The 21,769-nt window shown below is 37.9% G+C and overlaps 1 long non-coding RNA gene across 1 annotated transcript in view; it reads right to left on the reverse strand.

The window, feature by feature from the left end:
- Nucleotides 1–2,316: 2,316 nt before the first annotated feature.
- Nucleotides 2,317–21,769, reverse strand: part of LOC128656248 (uncharacterized) — a 188,267-nt gene continuing 168,814 nt past the window's right edge. Inside the window, exon 3 of the long non-coding RNA XR_008401985.1 lies at nucleotides 2,317–2,997. This is a non-coding gene — a long non-coding RNA (uncharacterized LOC128656248). The remainder of the gene's footprint in view (nucleotides 2,998–21,769) is intronic.

Consider the following 21,769-nt stretch of genomic DNA (forward strand, 5'->3'; position numbering starts at 1 on the left):
CATGAGTAAAATGAATTACTCAGTAGAGAAAAGCAATCTATCTAAACAAACTCTATTTTGTAGAGCAGTGTTTTTCAACCAGTGTGCCGTGGCACACTAGTGTGCCGTGAGAGATCCTCAGGTGTGCCACGGCAGACTGACAACAGTGTGACATATTTTTTAAACTTTGCTTGTTTTTTACTCCCAGTGCAGGGGTAGTTTGTAGGAGGCATGGCATAACAGCACAATACATACAGTATGTGTGTGTTTGTGTGTATGCGTATATATATATATATATGCTGTATTAAGCTACAATGTGTGATTTTTTTAAAAATTTTGGGATGGTGGTGTGCCACAGGATTTTTTAATGTAAAAAAGTGTGCCACGGCAAAAAAAAGGTTAAAAATCACTGTTGTAGAGGGTAACAAGTCTGGTCCATTATTGGCTAGAGCCCTTAAAAATCGCACGAATAACCAATTTATCTGCAAATTGTCACAGCCAGCCACACCAGGGGAATATACCCATGACAGTAGAACAATTGCAAATATTTTTAGAGATTATTACAAAAACCTTTACAACATCCTTGTAACCCCACACTCCTCGGACCACGAGGCAATAGATTCCTACATACAAAGTGCAAATATTCCAACTCTACCTGACCATATCTCGAAACAAATGGAAGACCCCATATCCCTGCAAGAGGTTATTGCAGCCATAAATAGTACACCGTTGCATAAAAGCCCCGGCCCTGATGGCCTCTCGGCCTCATACTATAAACAGTTCCAATCCATTTTGGCCTCTCACCTCGCTAATCTTTTCAACTCCCTCGATAAAGATGGACTACTCTCCCCTAACCTCTTAGAAGCACACATTTCGGTTATCCCTAAATTAGGAAAATCCCCCACAGAACTAAGTAACTATCGCCCAATATCCCTACTAAATGGGGAAATAAAAATATATGCCAAGATTCTAGCAAACCGTATCAGCAAAATACTCCCAACCTTAGTGCATGTAGATCAGGCCGGCTTCATTCCGCTCAGGGAGGCCAGGGACAATACTATTTGAGTTCTCCATTTAATGGAATATGCAAAAACAAAACAGATCCCTGCCGTCCTGGCCTCCACTGATGCGGAAAAGGCCATTGATAGACTGTACTGGCCTTTTCTGCATAGCACACTAAAGCATTTTGGTTTTGGGGAACTAATAATCAAGCGAATATTTCACCTATACAATGGTCCCTCGGCAAAAGTCTGCGCAAATGGGGTACTCTCACAAAGTTTTAATATCAATAACGGGACCAGACAGGGTTGTCCGCTATCCCCCATTCTCTTTGTCCTCACGATGGAGATCCCAGCTTGTCACATCAGGAAAAATCCAGACATACACGGTATTAACATCGGCCCAAACTCCCACAAACTAGCTATGTTTGCGGATGACGTGTTGGCGCCAAAAAGACAAGGGGGTTCTGTGCACTGTCTTCTTTGTTCTGATGAAGGGGATGTAAGTTTCCTTAAAACGTCAATACCATTTTTATGTTTGCATTCGGAAAATCTTTCATGATTCAGAAATATTGTGCAATTTTAAACAACTTTCTAAATGACTTCTATAATTCATTTTTTCTTTTTTCTCTTTGTATCTATTGTTGAAAATCAGGGACTTATGCTTAGAAGTCAGTCCATTTCTGGAGCACTTTATAAAAAGCAGTTTGAAAGAATGCTATACATTTGCAAGATCACTAGATGGCTGCACTATTTTTGAGATTTAGTGCTCCAGATACCTACCTAGTTATATCTTCAACACAGAATATGATGGGAATGAAAAAAAATTGATAACAGAAGTAAACTTTTTAAAATGGTATGATCTTTATAAATCACAAAAAAAAAATGTTTGGGTTTCATATCCCTTTAACTTAAGTAGTACTCTACAGCGCTTCACTTGTAGTCTGGGCCAAAGTTGGTATTTATATTAGTTCACTATCTTTTTTTTAGGTAATGATTTCACAACTGTTGCTTCTTATGTGGCTTCACATGTAGTGTATTCAGATAGTGTATTCACCTATAAGAAATTATACTAATTTATTTATCTTGTAATTATAAAACAATGAACGATTATTATTATTATTATTATCGGTTATTTGTAGAGCGCCAACGGATTCTGCCGTGCTATAAAAATAGGCGGTATACAAGGTAGCAATTATAGGGATCAAATTGGTAGAGGGCCCTCCCTAGAGTCGCACTGTTGCAGTCAGCTCTTGTGAAGGTGATCTGCAAGCAGTTGGTCTCTTAGGTGTACATTCTAGAGAAGGAAAGCAAGAAATGAAAGTAGAGATTCTTTATTAGACTTAGATTCTTACTTTATTGTTATGTCAAGACTGAATTAAGTCCATGGAAGGTTATTTCAGATGAAAAAAAAGGCTGACTATTGCAAAGTAAATTAGAAGACCTGCAAAATTGTTCTCATTAAAACAACTTAGGAATATTAGAAGTCTCTTTAAATGTAAAATAAAATGGCCTCAATTATAATATTTCCTAAATTCTGGGGATCAGACAATATTTGATATCTCCAGAATAACATTGTTAACAATCCAATAATAGCTGTTGATCAGTGATACAGAGCAACAAACATCCGAATCCAAAGGGGCCATCACAGGTTCAGTAAAGTTATATGGTGCAAATTGATCATTATCCAAAAGGACCGTCATTGATGGCATCAGAAGCACCATCTTGTTTTTGGATTCAAGCATGAGCAGATTTGTGGATGATTTTGTTATCATTTACCCAATGTGTGTAATTGGTCAATCTCTGGATGTTAAGCATTCATCAAATGCCTTAAGCAGTTGAATTTTGTCCACTTTGTTGTCGATATTTATTCAATAACTTAAGATTTTGATCACCGTAGTCTATGCTGTCCATGTTGCTGATGGGTGACTTTTCTAATATTTCCAATATTTTTCCAGTATAGGAATGGTGTTATTGTTTGCATCATCGTTGTTCCTAGCTCAAAAAGGTGTATTTGGAGCTGAAAAACATAAAAAACATGATCAACTACATTGGAATTTAACAAAATCTGTTATATGATCTGTCTTATGATTTGACATGGATTGCTATGATGATGTCTCCCTGCACTGTAATTCTACTCCTGTTTTGGCTCATGAAATGCTTTGACCTTGTGCTTCTTGCTCTACTTCTCTTCTGGATATTGAATTGGTACTGCTGCTGTCTTTTTCGTCCCTGAACACTTCATTTCCTATTTGGTCATGTCCTGGGATTCATCCACAGTGTTTCTTTAATCACTACTCAGCCACTGGGTTCTCACCTGGACAAACTCTAACTCAGTTCTAAAAATCTACCTAAATATTTAGGGTAACCATTAAAAACCTTCCACTAAATGTGGAGAGGGTGAATAGGATAAGTCCCACTAGGAAGAACATAGAGGAGTCCAGTAACTTCAAAGCCAATTTTTGCAAAATTTCTGAACTTTCAAGAAAAAGCTAAACTACTCAGAATGTATAGAGAAAAAGGTAAACTCTTAACCCCTTAACCCAAAATGACGTAGTTCTACATAATGCGGTACACATTCCATTGTACCGCATCTATGTTGTAATATTGCACATTTAATTTATAAACCCATCCCATTTCAATGTGAGTAAGAAAAATATGCAACATATCCCATATATACAACCCCACTAAATACTAAATACCCACAATTATTTTTTATTTTTTATTTTTTTTATTCTTTTTTTAATTTATTAATATGCAAACAATACAGGAAGTCTCCACATGAGATACTTAACAATCATCATTACATTACAATACAATCTTGCCTGTGTATAATTCTCTTTAAGGAGTGCTAAAGTCTCATCTGCACAGGCGTTGGTATGGTTACCAAACTGTAAGATCAACACTATTCATCAATGTTCTCATGTTCAACGCAGTTCTTGAACCATCCACAGAATTTACAAAAAGAAAACAATAACAAAGACAATCAACCAAAACTATTATAAGAAAAGTTCCAAAATGTAAGGATTCAAATAAAATCAGTGAGTGTTCTATATTTAAGTGTGCTATGTCTTTTAAGATCCAAAATTTCTATCCTACCAGATTAAACCACTTCCCAGCAATATAGAACATCAGTTGCTATGCTAAAATAAAGATCCAGCTGATCTTGCATCTGAAAGTGCAGTCTTTCTAGAGAGAATGTGGTTCTGGTTTGCCTTTCCCATTCTTCCAGTGTTGGAATTTCTCTAGATTTCCAATGTCTGGGGATTATCTGTTTTGCGCTGTTTAGCAAGATCAGTAGAGCATTTTGTTGTGTTTTTGTGAGCTTGGGAACAGGTTTATTTAATAATACCACTGTGGGGTCCAGTGTTAAATCTATAGACACTATCTTGTTTATCTGCACTATTACCTGCGACCAAAATGGAACTAATAGCGGGCATGACCACCATATTCAATTAGTTGTATTACCTTATTTGTGTTATCACGAGCCTCCCTCCCTGGGATAAATCCTGTTTGGTTCCAATGTACTAGATTAGGTAAATATTTATTAAGTCTTGTAGCTAGGATTTTGGCTTAAATTTTTATATCTAAATTTAAAAGGGATATTGGGCGATAACTAGCCGGATCTTCCGGGTTTTTGCCCTGTTTAAGAAGAACTGTAATTCGTGCCTCTAGAGATGTAGATGGGAATGGCTGTCCATTATCGATATGTTGAAATAGTGTTAAAAGTTGGGGATATAATATATTCTCGAAAATTTTGTAATATTTCGCAGAGAAGCCATCTGGGCCAGGGCTCTTCCCATTTTTCAGTTGTCGGATGGCATCTTTAACCTCATCTCTAGTGAAGGGTGTATCTAATTGTTCTCTCATGTCTTGGGATAGCACTGGAAGGCCTGCCTCTTGAATATAATTCTGACAGTGTTCCTGAAAGTCAGGGTCAGCAGATCTATTAGGTATATTATATAATGTGGTGTAGTAATCAGTAAGGATTTTAGCAATTCCTTCTGTGGAACAGACCTCGTCTCCACTAGGGTGTCTAAGCTTCTGTATGTAAGAAGATAATGTTTTTTTTTTTAAGAGCTCTAGCCAATAATTCCCCGGGTTTGTTACTTTCCAGGAAGAACCTCCTATTTAAGTTGAGGTTCATTTTTTGCGCTTTTTGGTTTAGTAGATCTTGCAGGGATGCTCTAATATCTGTAAGTTGCGCCAGAAGTTTATCGTCTGTAGGGTCAAGTTTATGCAGATATTCTACCCTAGAAAGTTATTTAGCTAGCTGGTTGTATTTCTCTTTCTGTTGTCTACGTTTCTGAGCTTGAAGTTTAATCAGGTGACCTCTAATATAACACTTGTGGGCCTCCCAAATTGAGGATTGACTAACATCAGGTGTGTCATTAATAACAAAAAATTCTGTCAGTAGGTCTGTCAGTGATTGAATAATCTTAGGGTCAGACAATAATGTTTCGTCCATTCGCGAGAGGAAAGGGGAATTCGGTTTTGTTGGCCATTTTAAGGTTAGGACCACAGCAGAGTGATCTGACCACGCTGTGTGTGAAATAAAAGAGTTAGTAGTGTGCTGTAGCCCCGATTGGTCAGTAAGCAGATAATCCAAACGGGAGTATGACTTATTTGGATTAGAGAAAAAGGAGTAGTCTCTCCTAGCAGGATTAAAATATCGCCAAGTGTCGTGTAAGTGTAATTCTGCCAGACTCCTCCAGATATATTTGAGAGTCTTATTTGGTATTTGAGATGAGGATGAGGATGTGTCTAATATTGGTTGAAGTGGTAAATTAAAGTCGCCCCCTACAAAGATTATGCCTTTAGCAAAATCTAATATTCTCTTATGAAGTATTTGAAAGAATGATTTCTGAGTTGGGGTGGGTGCGTATATGTTTATAATAGTAACCAAACTGCCATACAGTAGGCCCTGTACTGCTAGGTATCTACTTTCTTTATTTTTGTCTATTCTTATTTCTTGAAACGGGATCCCTTTCCTAACGAGTATGCTCACCCCATTTTGTCTGGAATTAAACGAGCTATGGAAATGTGTTGGGAATGTTGTGGAGAAATATCTAGGTTCTTTCCGTGGCCTAAAATGTGTCTCTTGCAAAAGTAAGATATCTGCCTTTTTGTTTGCCAGATCAATAAGGGCCACTCTTCTTTTGTGTGGGGAATTAAATCCCTTAACATTTTGAGTAATCAATGTAAGTAATTGATCTCTGGATTTATGCATTGTGTTAGTGATCAGTACTGGTATGTATGAAAATAATATTAAGAACACTCACTGAACAACAAGAGAAAAGGTACTGAAATACAATAAACAAAATGTCTATTAGTTTTAAAGTTATCAAATATACAGTATGATAAATTCCTAGTGCTTGATTAAGTACTATTCTTTCAGTAATATGAATGTAACAAGTAGTGCTACAACAAATGTTGACAATGGCACTGTTAACGGGGGGGGGAGGAAACATTTAAAACAGCGTTTCTAAATGTGCAAGGTGGGGGTGGGGAGCGCTCAAAAAGAGCTGTGAGTTGGACTGTGATTCTTAACTATTCCTTAATTTCCTTAAAATCCTTAAAATCTTCTCATGAAAATCCTAAATTAATGTGTAAATAAATTAATCACTGTGCTAGTGTTGTTCTACAAAAGTGTGTACTTCGTGTTAAAATTATAATAATAATTTTCCCCTAATCGGCAATTATATAACAATATATATTGTTTAAAAATTAGTTTGAAGTGCAGTGTATATATATATGTGCATTTATAATTATTTCCATCCACATCAGATGCTACTGGTATTACTCCTATTCCTTAACACTTCTATCCGTGATGTGTAAGCACAATATTGTAAATATACTTATAAGTGAATGAAAAAATTAAACAGTTGTTTAGAAAAAAACATTTACTTAAAACATGTTTAAAAGACAGGTACTGTTACTGTAGACAATTCATAAGATGTTCCGTATCATTGTAATTAAAGCATATATTAGAGCATGTCCATATCCTATGAAAAAATGTAATTTTTTAAAAACTTAATAGTTTTCAGTGAGTTCAGATATTGTGATTCTTTAGTAATATATCTGATAGGATATTCCTAAATTGTGGCCACAACTAGTCCTTAGATTAAAAAGTCCCAATGGTAAAAACAAATTGGCTAGACTCCCCCTAACCGGACCTCCGATATCCCTTACCTCCGTGATATTATGGGCTTTTTCGTGATGCCGTGGGTTCTGGGAAGAGTGCTTCTGTGTACAAGCTGAGTTTGCTGTTTCTCCCGTCGGCGTGCCGCCGTTTGAGTCTCTTCCGCAACTACTTCCTACCCAGGTGTGTTTGATGTCCGTCTGACGTGGTGCACGGAGGACCTATCGGGTAACCGGATCGTGGGGGGAGTGTTCCTGTAATTCTTCTGCTGGAGCTAATAGTATCCACACTCGATGTCGTTTTCTACGCGTTTCAGCGCTGTAACTTGCGCCTTTATCAAGACTGTATCCTAAATGAACAGGTGGATGCATATTTCAATTTATTCAACATATTGTAACTAAACCAGAAACTTAACCTTTAGAGTTCCAATAAGTAAATCAATAAGTCCTACCATATGCACAGAGAACTAAAGTTCAACCTGTCAGTAGGACAGATGTGGTCTTATAAAATTGGTATTTAAAGGTTAAACAAATACATTTCACAGTCTGTTGTGATACTTTACCCAAACGGCTATTTCAGAGTTCTTTGGCTGGCGAGATATTTTGAGGTGCCTGCTGTTGTGCAGACAATGGTTTATTCTGCATTCTATTGTCCTTTTTTTCATTTGAAGTGGTGGTTTTCCCTCTTTTTCTTGGTAGAGCCTGTTCCCAGGTTCTTTTGGATTTTTCCGGATTGCTCCTAGTAGATGTCTGTGCATTTTCAAACGTAGTTGGCAGATCCGGTGGTTCTAGTCCAAGGGCTTCACACATATAGCTGATCTCATTAATACTTTCACATAGGAGTCATCTATCCTCATGTATGACAGCCAGGTGGAATGGGAAGCCCCATCTATAGGGGATTTTTTTGTTTCTCAGAAGTGTCGTCAAGGGAGCAAGTTCCTTTCTCCTCTGGAGTGTTCGCAGAGATAGATCAGCATAAAATTGTAGAACTGTACCTCTAAATCTGACAGGTTGGTTCCTTCTAGCAGCTGTCATGAGTTCCTCCTTCTCCAGAAAGTTTTTAAATTTTATTGTTATATCCCTTGGCGGGGCACTATCAGGAGGCCGCGGTCTCAATGCTCGGTGTGCTCGGTCCCATTTTATGTTTTCAGCATTAGCAGAACCTGTTAAGTGGACAAAGAGAGCAGGGAGGTATACTGGGTATTCTTTAGGGAGGACGGATTCCGGGACCCCACGTATACTGATATTCTTTCTTCTGCTGCGGTTTTCAATATCCTCCATTTTGTCCTGAAGGGAGGATATGAGTTCACTTTGTTGGTCTATAGTGTTGTGCATAAAAGAAATCTCTTCGGTGACTAAGTCACCCTGGTTTTCTAGTGATTCTACCCTAAATCCGAGGGTGTGTACGTCCTGTTTTAGCTCAGCTAGTTCTTCCCTAAGACATGCTCTAATGGTATCCGCAATGTCCTTAGTTGGAGCAAGGGCCGAAAGAATATGGGAGGGTATCTGTGTCATATCTTCCCCAATAGGGTCTTGTGTTTCTGAAGCTTGGATGTTCGTCCCTTTATTTGTAGGACTGACTGAGACTCTTGTTTGCGGGTCTGTGGAATTGAAATAGGAGCTTACTGGGTTATTCTTAAATGACTCCATTTTGGTGTTTTTATTAATTCTAATGTTTCTCTTGGCCGCCATTACAGATGCCATGAAAGTTCCGTACAGGCTTAGTTTAATTTGCCCCTTTAGTGCTGGTAAATAATGTAAAAGTTGCAAAATATAAAGCAGGGTTTTTGTATAATGTTAGTGTTAAGATATAGTCCCTCAGTAAATAAGTATTATCAATTCTTGTTTGAAGAGCGTATCTCCCAAGAGAATGCAGTTGATGGGTCTAATTGGAGCAGTTCTGAGATAGGAGGTTTGATGTTAAGTGAAGTCAGACCTTTATATTACTATTAAGTAGGTCTCTTTGAGTGATCTCTCCCTGTGAGAGTATATAAGAGGATTATATCGGTATTATGTTTGCTAGGTTACTCTCCAGATCCCTATCGGCTGTTATCTAATTCAATTTCTTATAGATTTCTAGTCTTCTTACCCCCTCTGTATGTTTATCTCACCATGCTTCCAGTTTAAGGTGGTTTATGGGCACAGCAACGGAGTGCAGCGCAGCGTCCGTTTCCAGGCAGATGCGGTAAAGTAGGCACAAATAGTACAGGGTAGCCGATCAGGGCCTGTGTCCTTATTTATCGGGTAGTGGTATCTGAAGGAGGAGATGGAGTCTCTGCTCCGGACACCCGCAGGCCTCTGTCACAATGTGGTGTCTATCAGGCACACTCACCTAGGCCGTATCGTTACTGGGTGTTTTCCACTAAGGGAGCAGGTCGCAGTATGTCAGAATTTCCGTGCGCACAAGATCAGCCGTCTGCAGTCGGCTATGTAGCCTTTGTTAGCAATCTTGATCCGATTGAGATGTATGGCTCCAAAGGAGATCTGGAGTGGTCCGTGCCCTGTTGCAGCCTTCAGATGTTATTGCGCAGTATAATAACTGCCGTCTTAGGAGAAGTGGGCCCAGGGTGGGTGTGAGATCAAAGCGGTCTAATTATAACACTTCCACGAAGTTCAACAGAGGGTGTAAATTACCCTTATCTGTTCTGGTTCAGTTTTAAAAATAATTAGGCATCTAAAGTTGTAGAATTTTCACATATGCTGTGTCCTCTGAACGGAGCTCCGGGCTTAAGCGACCATCTTGGTAGCAGCCGACTCCGCCCCCGAAATACCCACAATTATTTAAAAATAAAGGTGGGACAATTCCATACCTTAGTCAGATGGATGATTATCTAAAGCTTTCTCCACTTGTGAAATTATAGTAGAAATGTTGCCAGTACTATGACGCCTTGTCCTAATTCTATAAAGGCATTTTTTTACCTTTAGAGCAGAATGTCTTGCAAGCAGGTGTCCCCTGTTTTTACATATGTTATGGGAATACATACATTTCAATAAGAATCACAAAAATCATAATTAAAAATTGTATAAAATGAAGAAATTAAATATTGACATAAACATTTGCATTAAAAATGGTAGAAAAATTGGTCTGCAAAAATTGGTTTGACATTCTTATTTATAATTTGAAATATATTGTTTTCCTTATTGTTAAATGAGTTTCCCCGCCTCTGCTAATAGGCTGATCAGCAGCATTCCACAGACTTAGTTGAAATTAACCCCTTAATGACCAGCGCTGTACCCTGTCGCAGGGCCTCTCTCTGCCACGATCTCACTAAAAGTAGCGAGATTGCGCTGTTTCTGCATACCCCACATGTGGTGCAGTGCATAAATAGACAGGCAGAGTTACTAGTTTGGACAGTGGTAGTGGTGATGTGGGAGGGTTAGGAGGGAGGTGGGTGAGAGGACCATCGCTGGACAGGTTGGGAGCGGGTAGGATTGCTACGCTACAGAAAAAAATGTTTAGAGCAGTGTACAGCGGCAGTGAGTTGGAAGGAGGGAGGAGGGAGAGGGGCCTCCTATAGTGCAAAAGGGATTAGAGGGTGGGAAATAAATAAAAAATAAATAAATATTATAAAAACTGGGTACTGCTGGCTAATAGGTAGAGGGGGTAGGTTTAGAGAGTTGTTTGGGGGGGATCAGGGAGGTTGGGGTAGGGTAAGGGGGGATCCTACACTGCAGAAAATAGAAAACAAATATTATTAAAAAAAAAAACTTATATTTTCATTCTGGCAGACTTTTTGCCAATACTTAAGATGGGGGGGACAATTGGCGGTGGGGGAGGGAAGAGAGGGATCAGGGTGTGGAAAATGTAAGGTGGGAGGATAAACTCTACACTAAAGCTAAAATTAACCTTACAAGCTACCTAATTAACCCATTCACTGCTGGGAATAATAAAAATGTGGTGCGCAGCTGCAATAAGCGGCCTTCTAATTGCAAAAAGCAATGGCAAAGCCATAGATGTCTGCTATTTCTGAACAAAGGGGATCTGAGAGAAGCTTTTACAACCATGATTGCACAAGCTGTTTGTGAATTAATTTCAGTGAGAAACCTAAAGTTTGTGAAAAAGTTAAAGATTTTTTTTTTTTATTTGATCGCATTTGGCGGGGAAATGGTAGCATGAAATATACCAAAATGGGCCTAGATCAATAATTTTGGTTGTCTACTAAAAAAAATATACATTTTTGATAAATATAAAAATGGCTCTATTTCTGTTTAAATGTAGGGATGGCAAAAATGCTAAAAATGCTCTGGTCTTTTAGGAAAGTTTTAGTCTGATATGCCCGGTCCTTAAAGGACCAATAAACACAGTAGATTTGCATAATCAACAAATGCAAGATAACAAGACAATACAATATAATTTCTCTGAATTTCAAATGAGTAGTAGATTTTTTTATAACAAATTTCAAAGTTATGTATATTTCCACTCCCCTTGTACCATGTGATAGCAATCAGCCAATCACAAATGCATATACTTATAGTCTGTTAATTCTTGCACATGCTCAATAGGAGCTGGTGACTCAAAAAGTGTAAATATAAAAGACTGTGCACATTTTTTTTAATGGAAGTAAATTGGAAAGTTGTTTAAAATTACATGCTGTTGAGGTTCCGGAGGAGGAGCTCAGGTGTGTGGTCAGGTGATGCACCTGCTCTGATTTACCTTCCTTACAAGCTGTTGGCGAGACTCGCATCTAAACCCTCTGACCTTGGGCGGCTTGGCTAGCAAGCAAGTACTGCTACTGGAACCTCCATAGTGCCACAACATTGCACTAAAAAGCTGCAAGCTGCAGCTACTAACAGAACCAGATATTGGCTGAAATTATTCCCCCCCAAAATAAACAGACTATCCACTATATTATCCTTGCATTGTGGAAAGGGTTTTAAGATGGAGCCCCGATGTGGATCTCAGCTAAGTGATTATACGCTGTGTCTTCAAAATTAATGCTAAGTAACTTTGCCTAGATGGCTGAACTTTTGTTGCTACTGCAATAACTTTTCCTGCTAAATGTCTCGGCTGGCTCCGTAGTGCTGAGTGAGCCTACCTGGAGCTGACTCATGATTAGCGTGCACCTGTGCTGATTACCTGCTCTTCCACCTGGTGTGTTGGTCCACTGACATGGAATTGGTCCTACCCTGAACACCGCTGGCGCTGCACTGTTTGCCCTAGCTCTGAGCGTGAGCACAATTGGTCTATCTGGAGACACCGGGAGATTTCATTCTTCCTTTGCTGCTGCCCCCTTCCACCGGTTTTGCGAGAGGGGTTAGTGGTGTTGCTGCGCCCTGGTGTGCTCCTGTGGTTCTCCCGGCTGCTTTGCTCTACAGCTCCACTGTCGGGTCTCCTCATGCAGTGATCAGGGGTGAGAATTGCTGTTGCGCCCTGGTGCGCTCCCTTGGTCTCCCGGCTGTCTTTCTATATTGTTCCATGGCCAGGTTTCCTCCTGCAGCGACCGAGCTGTGCTTCTTAGCCCTGCCTCACTGAAAGGCGCCCCCCCTCCCACCAGTGCTGCGTGAGGGGGAATTGCTCTAGGTCGAGGTGACTGCTGGAATTTTTGGTACAACGCAGGTAACTCTGAGGGGTTTCTCCTCTCTAAAAGTCACTGGTCTACAAAGTCAATGACTGTGTTTTCTCTTTTCTGATGTGCTCAAATATCTGCTTAAACTTCATGGTCGGACTCCTATTGACTTTTTTTACTACTCTAAAAACGAAAAAAAAAGAAAAATAACAGAAAGAGGGAGGAGGGGAAAGGAAAGAAAGGAAGGAAAAAAAAAAAAAAGAAAAACTTTGTTGGACATTTATTTGTTTCATCTAATTTATAGACAGGGAAGATTACGGCAGAAGTAAAAGACGAGGATAAAACTGCTAGGTGTTGGGGCTATAAGGGATTCTCCCCTAAGAAATGCAGTATTATTTCTTAACATAAATGGTATAATTACTAAACCCTACTTTCTTTGTTTTTTCTTAGACTAAATCCATATATGCATTATTCTTTACAGAGGCATTAACCTTATTAAAGTGCTACATCCCCCTCTTTATAACTTAATTTAACTGGCGTTATGCTGTGCCCTTTAGATTTTGCTAAATATTTAAAACCTGCTTAATATATTTATTGGAAGGGAAAAGTACTTAACAACTATCTGGTACTACAAATGTGTGCATTATTATAAAAGTTTCATCAGATTATAAGATTATTATAAGATGTTGGTCCTAGTTTTCAGGTGGCCCCAATATTAGAAACAAGTTCATACTAATTTAAAATAAGAACTGTACTTTGGGCTAACATTTCTGATGATATAGCCATAGTATTTTGCATATTTATGTTTTTCTAATATGGCTCATGGGTTTCAAATGTTAAAATGTAGACCTTCTAGCGTATACATTTATCTAATTCCAGACCTATTTCCTTTAGAATATATAAGCATTTATGTATCAATGCATTGTTCTTCCTAAGGTATCATTCTGGGTTACCATATGTTAATGTACTACTACCAAACGTATTATCTCTATAAATTTTCTCTAGCTGAAAAGCCAGCATTATTGGTTATAAAAATCTTAGGTGTATAAAACCCCTCTAACCAACATACCGCTCCTTTCTATGTCCTGATCTACCGTAATCTATATATTTTAATAACGGGGTTGACCCCTTAGTTAATTAGGAATAGACTCTATTTTTAATCTGCTGCACTTATAACAATACAAGAAAATCTTAGGGCCTAGAATCACATAAGGTAGATACAGTATTCATTAGCAGCTGCATATTAATTGCTATGTGTAATAGTTGGTAATAAGCTGCACCTTGGGCTAATATTTTTGTCGATACAGCTATCGTATTTTGCATGTTCATGCTTTTCTAAGTGGGGTCTTTGGGGGTTTTAAATGTTAAAATTTAGATTTTCTAGTCTGTAAACTTTTCTAATCTCAGATCCATCTTCTTCTGAACACACAATCATTTATGCATTAATGCATTGCTCTTTATAAGGCATTATTCTGGTTCTGCATATGTTATTTTATTACTACTAAAACGCATTATTCCTATAAAAAAAAATTCTCAATTTAAAAGCTAGCATTACTGGCTACAAAATTTTTTGGCATATAAAGCCTACTCAACTAATACATTGCCTTCTCTTATGTTCTGATCTGTTTTAAATTATATATCTTAAAAATATGTCTGACCCCTTAGCCTGCTAGGAATAGACTCTATTTGAAATCTGTTTTAGTTATAATAATACAAGAAAACTTCAGGGCCCAGAATTAGGGGGGGAAAAAAAAAAGGGAAAAAAGTTTTTTTTTTCTTTTTTTTGTAAAAAGGGCCAATTGTGAGACGTACATGGTCCTTTGCAATATTGTCTCACAAGCTAACTACCTATAGGTCCCCTTGTCGCCAGCATGATTGTTTTCGGTTCACGTAATTCACTTTGTTCTGCTTTTGTTCTTTAATTCACACTGGTTCACTTCACAACACCTATATTTCTCAGCACCCTCAGTCCTCTTCTTTTCTTGAGTTTTTTTTTTTCCTTTTTCTTTCTTTCTTTCTTTCTTCTTTTCATATCTGGGGTTCTTCCCCCTTAACACTATTTGGAACTTATTGTTAGCTCCCTGCTATCACGCATACACATTTTTCACAAGTATATGGATAAATTTGTACATCCATATTCTAAAACCCCACCTCAAGTCATGTCGGTTAGACAACGGGATAAAAAACATAAAACAGCCGCAGAGGCTCCAGTAGAGGCACAGATGTCTCCATGTGGCGTTCCTAATCCTCATGAACCCTATGATGTGCAGGCCTTAGTCCTTAATATTTCCACTGCCCTTACACCTAAGTTTGATTCTCTTAAAACAGAGATCAAACAAGACATTGCCCAATTAGCTACAGAAATCAAGCAGTTCTCTGAAAGGTTCTCTGAAATAGAACAAAGAGTATCAGATCTTGAGGATCTCACTTTAAGGCACAATACCAAATTAGAAGTTACGTCTATGGCTCTCTTAAATTACAGAATAAAGTAGAAGATTTGGAGAATCGCACAAGGCGAAATAACTTAAGAGTAATTGGGGTTCCTGAGGAAAATCAATTTGAAGATTTGAATGAGCTGATGACAAATATACTCCCAGGCTTACTAAAGTTTCCCGAGACTTACCCTAATATTATCATAGAACGGGTACATAGGATAGGACCAACATGTCTTTCTCCCAAAAATAATTTAAGGCCAAGACCAATGATAGCCAAATTCCTGAATTACCAAGATAAAATTACTTTCCTACAAGCCTTTCGTAAACACCAACATATATATCTTGGGGAAACTAAAATTGTATTGTTTCAGGACTATGCAGCAGAAAAAGCCTTAAAAAGGAGGGAATTAGCTCCTGCATACACAAAATTTATACAGCAAGGGTTGCGTGCAACTATTTTGCACCGGCCAGGCTTAGGTTAGTGTTTGATAACACTACACACTTTTTTGATACTGCCTCAGCGGCAGAATCTTTTTTTTATTAAAAACTGCTCCCCTGACTAGCTGGCTACTCAACGGTTAGGAGTAACAATATATATGTTTTCTTGGCATAATTATGCCTGGGCTCTTTCAGTATTGGGTATCAGACGGCACAGGTGGTGTAGTCGTCTGCTTGGTGGTAGATGTTTGTGTCTCTTCCTTCCCCCTTCCACCCTTCCCTCTCCCCCCCCTCTTTTTTTTTTTTTCTTCCCTTTCTCTTCCATCATGTGCATAGATAATTCTCATGACCACAGGAATTAAATTTACCTCCTGGAACATAGGAAGTCTTATATCTCCTATTAAAAAGAAAACAATAATATCTTATCTGGGGAAAGTTGGTACTTCCATCGCTTTTTTACAAGAAACCCACTTGAAGACCCAAGAGGTTCTCAAGCTTAAATATCTTTGGGTTAAGGAAGTATTCTCTTCCCCTAGTTTGAGTCAAAAAGGTGGAGTCGCTATTCTTCTGTGTAAAAAGATTAACTATGAGATATTGCACACCGAATTGGATGAAGAGGGGAGATATATCATAATGAAAATCAAGATTGTTAATTTGACATACACTCTTTGTAACATATATGCTCCTAATGTTTTTAATGCATTATTCTGGGATACCTTGCAAGCTAGGCTTATGACCTGTGTAGAAGGGTTCTTAATAATGGGTGGTGATTTTAATATGGCTCCTCAATATCCTATTGATAGGCTGAGGCAGCCTGCTTCTCTTAAAAAGTCTAAAAGGGACAATCTTGAGTCAAAAATGTTTTCTAGAATCTTTTCTAATTTAAGAGTAAAAGACATATGGAGAGTACAAAACCTGGACATATGTGATTTTACATGCCTCTCAAAAGCACATAAATCTTTGTCAAGGATAGATTTATTTTTGATTGATGAAAGACTCTGTAAACATAAAGTATTGGCCCAAATATTACCTATTGCCATTTCTGACCATGCTCCTATTTGTGTTGAGTTTCAGGCGAGTATCCCTCCATCTTCGAATAATCAATTTTTTTCCCCCTAGTTTCTGCTTTCTGATCTCAAATTTAAAAATTGGCTGGAAACTAGGATTGTGGAATTTGCTTCACTTAATTCTGAAGCTAAAAGCCGTCCCGCTCTATTTTGGGAAACTGCTAAAGCAGTGCTAAGGGGGGAAATATTAGCATATACAATCATGTGCACTAAGAAATTTAAAAAGCGTGAGAATGAACTTCTGCGTGCGGTTACAAATGCCTACAACGCATATTTACTGGAACAAAAATGCTGCAAAAATGGGCTAAATACATTTCTGCATTAGAAGCAAGATACTCTCTATTACTATATAAAACTACTCAAAAGGAGATTTGGTTTTCTGCAAAACTTTATAGGCATGGGAATAAGACTGGGAAACTCTTAGCTAAATTAGTTAAACAGGATTTGGGCTCTCAGCTGATAGATAGTATAAGCACAGAAGGGCAAATTCTTAGCTCACCACATGATTTATTTCAATCTTTCTTCAATTATTATAAAGCTATATATTCGGCCAGATCATCTAACATTAAGGAATGTGAGGATTTTTGGAGAAAGATCTCTTTTCCGTCGCTACCACCTGCCTCACTTGAGGAACTTGATTTCCCTATCACTGACCTAGAAGTAGCCACTGCAATTAAAAAACTGGCTCATAATAAAGCACCTGGTCCGGATGCGCTCCCTAACGAATTTTATAAATTATTATCCTCCAATATAGTACCTTATCTTACCTCCTTATTTAATTATATATATATATATAGAAGGGAATGAACCCACAATTAATTTCACAGCCTCCTATACGACTTTGATTTAAATAAAAGGAAAAAACCCAACCTTGATGGAATCCTATAGACCTATTGCCCTTATGAATACGGACTTCCTTCTATTATCAATTCAGATCAGGCGGGTTTTATGAAGGCTAGGAACTCTGCGGCTAAAATAAGGGAACTTTTATTAACGCTAGACTATTTTTCAAATACTTCGGCCTCTGATCAGATAGCAGAAGGGTCTACTACAGACCTTGCAATCTTAGCCATAGACGCCGAAAAAGCATTAAACTCAGTCCATCATGATCATCTTTTATTTTCCTTAGAAGAGTTTGGTCTGAAAGGTAATTTTATTAAATTTATTGGAAAGCTATATCTTACGGCCTCTACACGGATAATAGTCAATGGACATCTCTCTCAAGATATAAGATTACTTGGGGGAACTCGGCAAGGTTGTCCTTTATCCCCGCTCTTGTTCAACATTGCTATCGAACCTCTTGCCATATCAATTAGACAGCAACTTGAGAGAATTAAAATCGGAAGGCAGGAATTAAAGATAGCACTTTATGCTGATGATATTCTTTTATATTTGACTAATACATCTATGAATATACCCATACTTCTTTCAATAATACAACAGTTTGGTTCTTTTTCGGGGTATAAAGTAAATATAACTAAATCAGAACTTCTTTGGATTAGGCAGACAGATAGCTCATGTACAAATGTACCTTTTGCTATAGTACACAATTCTTTTAAGTATTTAGGCATAAATGTCTCTAGTAATCCTGATTCCTGGTATTCTCTCAACATAATCCCGATTTTAAATAGAACTAGGGATATGTTTAAAAATTGGCAGAATCTACCCCTCTCACTGTCTGGTCATATAGCAGCGTACAAGATGATTCTTTTACCTAAAATGCTTTATATTCTTCAGAACATTCCCTTGCTCTTAAAAAAGAAGGCTCTTACTTTTTTCAACTCGCAACTTCGATCTTTTCTATGGCAGAATAGGAGTTCTAGGATCTCACTTGCAAAACTCTTCTTGCCGATTTGATATGGAGGACTGGCTTTACCTGATAATTGGGCATATATATTATACTGGTTATTCCTACATAATTCTGTTACGAATAACGAATTAGAAAACAGTATTATGAATCCCCTCTTTCTCGTAGCTCTTATTCATTCAGATCCTACTTATATTCCACTTCAAATAAAAAAACTCAGGTCTATATATAGTGTAATTTTAGCCTGGAGAAATATGTGTAACATGCTAGGTATAGAATATCGTGTATCAAGATACATTCCATTTGTTGGGAATCCTCATTTTCAAGCAGGAATACCATCAACTTTGTTTTTCAAATGGAAGGTTGAAGGACTCTCCAAGGTTCTTCAGATTCTCGATATAGAGGAAAATTGTGTTAAATCATTTGAGGCCCTTGGACTGGAATTTAATCTGTCGCATAGAAATTTCTTTGCATATCTTCAGACTAGACATTATGCTTTGAAGCTTGTGAATGATTACGGATGGAATTGGTCTTATATAGAACAATGGCTTACTCTGGCCAAGAATGGACTTATGTCAATCTCTCCTCTTTATACGATCCTGGTATCTGATAGAGGTATAATTAATCTGGATAAAATCTCTGTTAAATGGGCTATACTTTTGAATCAAGAATTGGAATCTGTGTCACCACATTTTTCAATTCAAGAGGCGGCTCGAGTAACTCTTCTACATGGAGGCAATCTCCTTTGAATTTATTACATATGACATATTTTACTCCAGAAAAAGGAATCAAATGCGGAAATACAAATTTTGGCGTCTGCCCTAAATGTTCACTTCCCTCTGCCGACTTTTTGCACATGATTTGGAGTTGCCCAAAAATTAGGAATGTCTGGTCCAGAGTCCAATTCTGGCTCCGCAAAATATTGAAGGTTTCCCTTTTAAATTTGTCTGCAATGAACATAGTTTTTCTTGATTTTGACCCAGAAGATGAGCGGCTCAATACTAAAATTATTAATATAGGGGGGGGGGCGGAGCCAACTTCCAAAGCTGCTAGACATAACCTGATAGAGCTCCTGGCTCTAACTTTCAATAACAGAGGCTATTTGTTCAAATTTTCATTTGGGATTGAAATCTCTGCGCTCCTAAACTGTTCCTGAGGATACTGACCAAAAAAGGGGACTTGCTCTGCTATTATAGTGTTACTTGGGGGACTGATGGAAAAATAAACCCTTAGACGCAGGCTGTATTTCAGCTCAAGATGGCGGCGGACATCATACACGCACTTTGGGAGCTAGAGAGAGCTATGGACTTTCATTATGCAGACCTGCTGCAAGATATCCACCTCTTACGTCCTGAAAAGCCAAACATACCAAGTAATGAGGGTTGTCAACCAACCTCTCTCCCTGAGCTAGCGGAAGATGGATGTGACCTGATGCTCTTGGTTCCTGTGGAAATGCTGGATGCACGCTCACCTGCTAGGTCAGTTGTTTCATGTCTGCAGGGCGAGGAGGATTATCTGCAGGCGTCACTCTGTGCTTGTCCGGCTGAGAAAGTAGACGGGCTCCCTGAGGATGTTGCAACATTGCTGGCCCATGCAGCGAAGCGGCCGATCGTGGCTGGGCCAGTGACCGGCACTATTACAGATGACTCTGTGTCGCTACACCTTGGGTGCACTACTTATTATGCTCCAACTAGAAGTACTCACCCGATCTTGTTGTTGAGCAATAAGACCTATAGAAAATCTTCTCCTCATGCCAGCTCTTCATCCCGGGAAATTGATCTCCCATGTTACTCTCTGTGTAACGCTCTGCTTCAAGGGCCGCATAAGGAAAGTTGGGTAAGCAGAAAACAAAGCCGGAGGAGCAATCACTTTGAATGGAGCTCCCCGCAAGACATTCAGGTCCCTCAGAAAGTCAGTATTGTGTGACGGACTAGTTGCTTGCCGCAAAAGAACTAAAGCTCCCTTGCCAAATTTGGACTAAATTTTTACCCTGGTAACCCTCCTATTATTAGATAGACACGGACCTTTGCCCGCTGAAATCCCCCCCCCCCCCATAATACTTACTCATTTGTTATATGCTATTCTTAGGCCCAAAAGAGGCCGCAGATCTGACTACCTTACCTCTTCTTATCTTTATGCAGGTTGAGAGCTTTTGAGTCGCCTCATAACTAGTCAGCCAGATATGCTAGTATATCTACAAAATAGAGGTTTGAGAAGTCTTCTTGATAACATGCAATGTTGTATTTCAGTCTCGTTTTTGACTATTATTATTTCTTTATATTGTATGAAGTTTACTAACACATAATTTCTGTGTCATTGTTATTGAAAGACGTACACAGTATGTTGTATTTTTTCGCACAACCTCAATAAAAAAATATTTTAAAAAAAATAAATAAATATTAATATAACTATATTGGCAGTTAGATATCTTATCTTTAAAAAGTGAAAAATGCGCACGGTCCCTAGTATTTCAGAAATTAAAAATTGCTTAAAAAAACAATGTATTCTTGATCAATTTAATATGAATATAGATAATGATGAAGATATCACTAGGTTCTTTATTAAATGATCATCGTTTATAAAAGCACTGCCCTTAATTGAAACTGAATACCTACTACACTCGTTAAAGAACACTAAAATGGTTTTGCTGGGGATATGGTAAATTTCTGGGGGGTTTTTCCTCTCGTCTTTGTTGTTGTATTATCTTTGATATAGGTTAAAAGAATGAAGGGATAGGAGTAAGAGGTAGGGAATGTGTAGGGAAGGCGAGGAGGAACAGAGGGTAGAAAATAGAAAAAGGAAACTGATTATGCATAGCTAAATAATGTAAAGATACACATTTAATCTTTTTTTTTCTTCTCTATATGACTAGGTAAATGTATTATATACAGACTGTATAATTTTCCATTTGTTTGTTTTATGTGGCCCAGCTGGGATGTAAACTTATGTTTTTTTCTGATAGGCACCTATAATGCGAAGTTATACTATGTGTTCGTGTATCTTTTGTCTATGAGAAAAGGAAAGAAAAAAATGTTAAAACTACATATTTCAGATTTTATGTGAAAGCTGTATACATACAATTTGTATCTTTTTTTTGTTGTTGTTCTTACCCCAGATAGGGGTTCAATTTATTGTTTTTTATTTGGTATTTACTTTACTGATTATAAATAAAAAGTTTAAAAAAAATAAAAAATAAAATAAAAAAATTACATGCTGTATCTGAATCATGAAAATTTAATTTGACCTTAGTGTCCCTTTAAGGGGTTAATATCTAAACATTTTACCCCTGCAGTTCTTGCTGTTTTTTTCACAAACTAACTAAAAGGTGGAGATATTCTGTGAAATTACACAAAACTATTATTACCCTAATAGAAAAACACCTGCATACGAAAACAGG

Source organism: Bombina bombina, chromosome 4 (assembly GCF_027579735.1).
Source record: "Bombina bombina isolate aBomBom1 chromosome 4, aBomBom1.pri, whole genome shotgun sequence".
NCBI lineage: Eukaryota > Metazoa > Chordata > Amphibia > Anura > Bombinatoridae > Bombina > Bombina bombina.